Raw genomic sequence first — 7,086 nt, 5'->3', positions numbered from 1 at the left:
TTCACGATTCGTTTGGCCTTTTTTATACATTAATTGGGTTTCTGGGCATTTATTGTGCATAATTCAAATTTGAAATACAAGCACATGCTCCGGTGCATATAAATTGGTTGAAAAATCACATGTGTGTCCTTGGGTGAATTTCTAGGTCCCATGCAAGAAATGGGAATGAAAATCAAACACCAGGGCACTGTTGATTACCGACAAAACGTTGAAATGCTTGGTTTTTAAATTCTAGTAAATCCAAATCTCGTCTGAAATTCATGAAACTTGGCATGCTATCATGGAGCGGCATCAACATGTCGTGGTAAATTTTTTATCCCATTTGGGGCAGGTTTGGGTATAAGCTTCTCACAAACCAGAGCTTCTCACAACAAGCGCGATGGTTTCGGTAGGGAACGTGCCACCTTTGGGGACGGAATGATATCGTTGCCTCTTATTGCTTTCAAAACTTTTCTAGTGTCAACATAGAACAATAGGAGTGTTGTGTTTAATTTTGGAATTTTTCGGGGTTCGTTTGGCCTTTTTTATACATTAATTGAGTTTCTGGGCATTTAATGTGCATAATTCAAATTTGAACTACAAGCACATGCTCTAGTGCTCCAAAGTTGGTTGAAAAATCACATCTGTGTCCTTGGGTGAATTTCTAGGTCCCATGCAAGAGATGGGAATGAAATTCAAACACCAGGGCACTGTTGATTGCCGGCAAAACATTGAGATACCTAGTTTTTAAATTCTAGTAAATACAAAACTCATTTGAAATTCATGAAAATTGGCATGCTATCATGGAGAGGCATCAACATGCCGTGGTAAATTTTTTGCCCCATTTGGGGCAGGTTTGGGTATAAGCTTCTCACAAACCAGAGATTCTCACAACAAGCGTGATGGTTTCGGTAGGGAACGTCCCACCATTGGGGACGGAACGATATCCGTTGCCTCTTATTGCTTTCAAAAAAATTCTAGTGTCAACATAGAACAACAGGAGTGTTGTGTTTAATTTTGGAATTTTTGGGGTTCGTTTGGCCTTTTTTATACATTAATTATGTTTTTGGGCATTTAATGTACATAATTCAAATTTGAACTACAAGTACATGCTCCGCTGCATATAAATTGGTTGAAAAATCACATGTGTGTCCTTGGGAGAATTTCTAGGTCCCATGCAAGAGATGGGAATGAAATTCAAACACCAGGGCACTATTGATTGCCGGCAAAATGTTGAGATACCTGGTTTTTAAATACTAGTAAATCCAAAAATCGTCTGAAATTCATGGAACTTGGCATGCTATCATGGAGCGGCATCAACATGCCGTGGTAAAATTTTTGTCCCATTTAGGCAGGTTTGGGTATAAGCTTCTCACAACAAGTGTGATGGTTTCGGTAGGGAATGTGCCACCTTTGGGTACGGAACGATATCCGTTGCCTCTTATTGCTTTAAAAAAATTCTAGTGCCAACATATAACAACCGGAGTATTGTGTTTAATTTTGGAAATTTTAGGGGTTCATTTGGCCTTTTTATACATTAATTGAGTTTCTGGGCATTTAATGTGCATAATTCAAATTTGAACTACAAGCACATGCTCCAGTGCACCAAAGTTGGTTGAAAAATCACTTGTGTGTCCTTGGGTGAATTTCTAGGTGTCGGGGAAACTGATCCACGAACACCTATGGGACCGGCGGACCGAGCCCCTTTCGGTTTGGCGGAGGGCGGAGGTCGCACGAAGAGCAGATCGAGGCGAAGCACACGAGCAGTTTACCCAGCTTCGGAGCTCTCCGGAGAGATAATACTCCTACTGTTGCTTGTTTGATTGTATTGTGTTCTTGCTCTAAAGAGCTAAGTGTTTTCTGGCTTCGAAATGATTCGAACATTTCGAACCAGTCCAACCGAACCCCCTCTACATTGCGCATGGGCCTCCTTTTATATGCACAAGGGGTCACCGACAGGTGGCAACGCAGAGAAGGGTAAAAATGTAAAAAGAGAGGTGGTTGGTACAGTTATCTGTACAGTGCTCTCTACCTAACCCTGACGGCAGGGGACAAGGGCATTAAATGCCCGTCTGTGTCGCTAAAACAGTGTAGAAAAGGACCGTCTGGGGCGCCACTGCCTGCCACGATGGCGATCTTGTCAGCATCGCATGCCACCGCTTACCGCTAGCTGCACAACCTTCCGCCACGCGTGCCTGGGAAGGCCCCCAGGGCGACACGTTGGTGGATGCGCTGGAGCATGGGCACAGCGTGGCCGCTTGCCGCGGCAAGCGTCTTGCCATAGTCGTGGTCTTGTCGCGCCCGGAAGCTTGTCGCTCACTGGGCCTTGCCGGGACGTGTGGTGCGTCGCGGCAAGTTCCTTGAGATGCCTCGGTTGGCCTTCCCGGCAAGCTCCTCTTGCCGGGGCCTTGTCCTCTTGACTTGAATACTTTGTTCTTGAATGGCTCCAAAGGAGCCACGCAGTACCTTGGCGGTCACCCGACAAGCCCTTGCCGCGGGGCGCTGCAACTGCCCGTGCACAAGTTCGGGGTACTTGGGTACCCCTACTCTAGTACACCGACAGGAGCCCCCGGGCCTGGTCCACACACGGTGCCGAGCGCTATTGGGCCAGGCCCAAAACAGGGCACGGGCACGCGCGGCCCGGGTAACGCCGAATCTTGCTCCGTATCCACCGCGCCCTCCCCCAATGGCACGCGCTGAACGCGACATCATGGGAGAGATCGTGGGGGGATTCTTTATTCGGAGGGGTGAAACGTCCGCCCCCTCCCTCTTTATAAGCAGGGGAAACAGGGGCAGTTTCCCCACTTCGCCGTTTGTTGCTTCGACCTCGAAAATCTCCGCCGCTCCCCCTTTCTTCTCAAAGCCAAAAGAGAGCAGCGCTCCGCCCCCCGTCGCCACCAGCACCACCAACGCCGTCGACCTCCCCTGCCACTTCTGCCATGGCTCCGAAAGCCGACAAGGGGAAGGGCATGAAGTCGGCCGAAGCACAGCGGCTTGCGGCGCTGCGGAAGGAGCGGGCCCTCTTCCCCCTTCAGCTCGGCGCCAAGGGGCTGAGGGAGTACTACTACCTCTTCTGGTCGACGGAGACGCGGGCGCACCCGCGCACGAGGGTACTCCCGGCCACTGCCTCGGAGCTAGCTCCAAACGGGTATCCATTCTTCGCGTTGTTCTTCTATTGCAGGCTCTGCCCGCCCTTCTCGGAGTTCTTCTGTGATATCATGAACACATATGGGATCCGCCTCCTAGATTTCACCCCCAACGTCGTTCTGACCATAGCAGTTTTCGCACATCTGTGTGAAAACTTTGTCAGAGTCCACCCAAACGTAGCCCTCTTCCGCCACTTCTTCATGCCCCGAGTCGCGAGAGGAGAGCCCCTTGCCGGAGGAATCGCCTGGATCTCGAGAGTCGGCAAGAAAGAAGCCTGTCTGGAGGGAGAGATTCGCAGCAAATGGGAGGAGTGGAGAGCGGAGTGGTGTTGGATCATCGAGGAGAACCCGCAGCTGTTCACTGCCATGCGCCAAGCCCCAATAGTATGCGGCAACGATTGGAGCAACGTGGCCCCGGAAGATGACAGGCTGAAGATCGCAGTCACCCGAATCCTTCGCCTTAGGCTTGCCGGGCTCACTGTAGGCGCTGTCGGTGCAGATTTCCTTCGCCGCCGCATCGCCCCCCTGCAGGAGAGAGGGAGGCCTGCCTGGGAGTTCAAGAACTCGGCGGACATCATGAGACTGCGCCCGGGCCTCAACTTCAATTTCACCGTCCTGGAGCTGGATGCAATGCTCCTGGAGCTGTTCAAACGTGACCCTCAGCACCCATTCATGTTGCCGAGGAGCGTAGTCACGTTGTGCAACAATTCTTCACTCGACCGGATCCGCGCGATGATGCCATTGTGCGATTCTCATGGAATCACCCCAACTTGGCAAGAGCCGGTGGATGACGTCGTGCGGGCGTTCTTCGACAGCCTGGAGGAAGTGCCGATCCGCGCCGACGAGCAGAAGAGCCTCACCCGTGACACTACCGACGCGGAGCTGCAGCGCATTGCCACCAGGACGGAAGAGGCTGCGGCAGCAGCTACCGCGGGCGAGTTCGGGTTCACCGAGGAGGAGGCAGAGGCAGCAGAGGCGGCAAGCCTTGCCGAGCACGAGGAGTTCGCCGGCGAGGAAGATCTTGCCGGCCCTGAAGCTGAGCCGAGCGAGCCCGGTGAGGAAGAGCCCGAACCTTCAGACAGCTTGCCGCAAGTGGAGCCCCTGGCTGCACCAAGAAGGCGTCTCCGCAGGGCTGGGGACGCAGCGGGGCGGCAGACGGGTCAACAGCCGCCGAGCCGCGCAACACGCTCTACCGCGGCAAGCACTGTTGCCGCGGGAGCGCCTCACGCTGCTGCGGCAACTGGAGCGGGACCTTCCCGGTCCACCGCCACCGCTCCCGCCAAGCGGGCAAGGGAGCCCACTCCTCCGCCTTGCCACACCTGAGGGGAGCCGGACTTCGATCTCTCCGCGCTCAGCTCCGATGATGAAGAAGAAGAGTAAGCTTTCTTGCTGTCCTCGTAGTTCTTCAATCTTGTCGCTTTCATTCTGTATCTGACTTGCTTCGATCTGAATCCATTCCTTTTCAGGACGCTGGCCCAGAGAGCGGCGAAGAGGGCCAAGGCCTCGGTGATTGTCATCAAAGACGATCCCACCGTGTCAGCAGGGGGCGTGTCTGAGCCCACCTTGACGGACCTGGCAACTACTCCCCAAAGCAGCCCCCAGCGCAGCCCCCAGCGTAAGTTTATAATTTACTTCCCGCCGTCAGGTGCGCATGGGTGCTCTTTTCTCTTACTGATATCTTGATTGTTGGATTTGTGCAGGAGCAGAGCAGCCTCACCAGGAGGGCCCGGAAGCCGCCCCCGAAGCGCCATCTGCTTCGACTACGCCGCCAAGGGTAGAGTCCCCGGCAAGGGAGCGTTCTCCGGCAAGGGCCAATTCTCCGGCAAGGGAAGACACCAGTGATCCTCCGGCGGCTGAGACCGCAACCGTAGATCCCAGCACAGGTAATCCACTCGCCTAAAAACTTGCCCTTGGGCTTTTCTTCTTCTTCTGACTTTCTTTTTGCATATTTGCTTGACTTCTCTCCCTTCTTAGTTCTTCAGATCCAACCGCCCCAGAGCCAATGGAAACCGAAGCCGTTGAAGGAGAGGCCGGCGCTGATGAGCCCGCCGGCAAAGAGGCCGCCAAGGCTGCCGCCACAGAAGCCGGCGAGGGATCCGACGATCGTACTGATGGCCCCGAGGCCGCAGGAGCGCCAGGCGCTGCACCGACCGCCGATCCTCCCGCAGCTGCCGCAGAGCCAGACTCCGAGGAGCCCTAGCCCGGCGCCTACTTGAAGGCCAGCGATGGCGTCTTCATCAAGCTCCCCTGGGCTTCGAGCTCCAGGGCGCCGATTGAGGGAGAAACCTTTGATGGAGAGGTGCTCGCTTCCGCCGGATTGGCACTGGTTGACGCGCCAAGCAGCAGCGACGAGCCTGAAGAGGAGCGGCTGCTGCGGAAGCTGACGTCGCTCTACCACGCCCGACAAGCCAAGCTAGCTTCCCGAGAAGCGCTTGTCGCGAGGGCGGGAGTTGATATCGAGAAGCGTGCGGAGGAGCTCCGGGATCTCAGGCAGGAAACTCTTTGGAGCTTGGCAGAGGAGCGGGAGCAAGTCACCGAGGAGAGGAAGGCCTTCCTCCTCGCGAAGGCTGAGGTAGAAGAGCAGCAGCGGCTTGCTGCCGAGAGGCTATCTACGCAGGAGAGAGAGAGTTGGCGCAGCGCAAGGTGAGCCTTGACAGCCATGAGGAAGAGCTCGCCGTGCGGGAGCAAGCAATTGGCGGCGCTCTCCAAGAAGCAAGGGATGCTGCTGCGGCTGCCGAGGCCGCCAAGAAAGAGCTGGAGGTGAAAGTGGCGCAACTGGAGGCCAATCTCCGGACGAGCGGGGAGGAGCTCGCCGCGCTCAAGCGCGAGCGCGAGAAGGATGCTGCTGCCCACGGTGAGCTGCAAGGTTTTCTCGCGGAGAGAAGCAAGGAACTCAGCGCCGCCAAGGACTCCAACGCGGATCTCGAGCTGAAGCTGGCCATGCTGACGCAGACACTGGACGCCGCCAAGGAGCGAGAGGTGACCTTGTCGGAGAAGATCAAGGCCGACGAGGCGCTGCTGGCGAGCATTGCCGTCACCCAGAACTCGTTCAGGGAGACGGTGGAGCACTGGACCGAGGGTCTGGTGAATATCGCCGCAGTCATCGACGGGGAGCTGGCGCAGCTGGGGATGGAGGACTTCGGGTACTCTTCGGACGAGCATCTCCAACCCAGTGCCAAGCTCAGCCCGTTCTTCAAGGGCGTGGCGACGGCCCTCCAGCGGCTTCAGGAGAAGATCCCAAAGCAGCTGGCCGACGAGTCGCGCAAGATTTGAGCGGGAGTTCTTCTGAAGGTGCTGGTGAAGGTGGCTTTCCGCAACCCGGGCCTCAACCTCACCAACGTCCTCAGATCCGTGCCGCCCGACGCCGATCTGGAAGCGCTCAAGGCCCTTGTCGCACCCATTGTGGACAAGGTGAGCGAGATCAGGAGGGTTGAGGGTGGTCACGTAGACTAGGCCGCCCGTTTTATCTTTTTCCTTGTCGCTGCTAGTAAGGTCATGGGAACAATGTGTTAGAGCTGCGATAAGTTATCTTGTAATATAACTTTATTTTGGATGATGATCGCTATGTTATTTCCTTTACTAGATCCCTTGCCTTGTATGTTTTTACCCTACGCTTTTAGGGAACTTGTCGGCGCAGGCACCCGAGCCGCGAGCGCTGAGTGCGGGACGTCAGCAGCCTGCTGGCGGTGCCGCTCCGACAAGAAACCATGTCGCGACTAGTTGCAGCACACTTAAGTTGTTGAGCGGACTCGAAACAAAGTAAGGGCGCAACTAGCTACGAGTTGGTTCCTCCGCGCACAGGTTTTTCATACAAAGCATAGTCGTTCGAGGAAGATAACTTTAAAAATTAAAACTAATTGCTCAGACTTTGGCAACTTAGCTTTTCTGTCGTTTGCTTCCCGGCAAGGCGAATCTTCCTTAAACGACGCCTGGTCCACACCATTATCTTCTCCTCCCCCCC

Source organism: Triticum dicoccoides, chromosome 4B (genome assembly GCF_002162155.2).
Source record: "Triticum dicoccoides isolate Atlit2015 ecotype Zavitan chromosome 4B, WEW_v2.0, whole genome shotgun sequence".
Classification (NCBI taxonomy): domain Eukaryota; kingdom Viridiplantae; phylum Streptophyta; class Magnoliopsida; order Poales; family Poaceae; genus Triticum; species Triticum dicoccoides.
Note: the sequence above shows the minus strand (reverse complement) of the source record.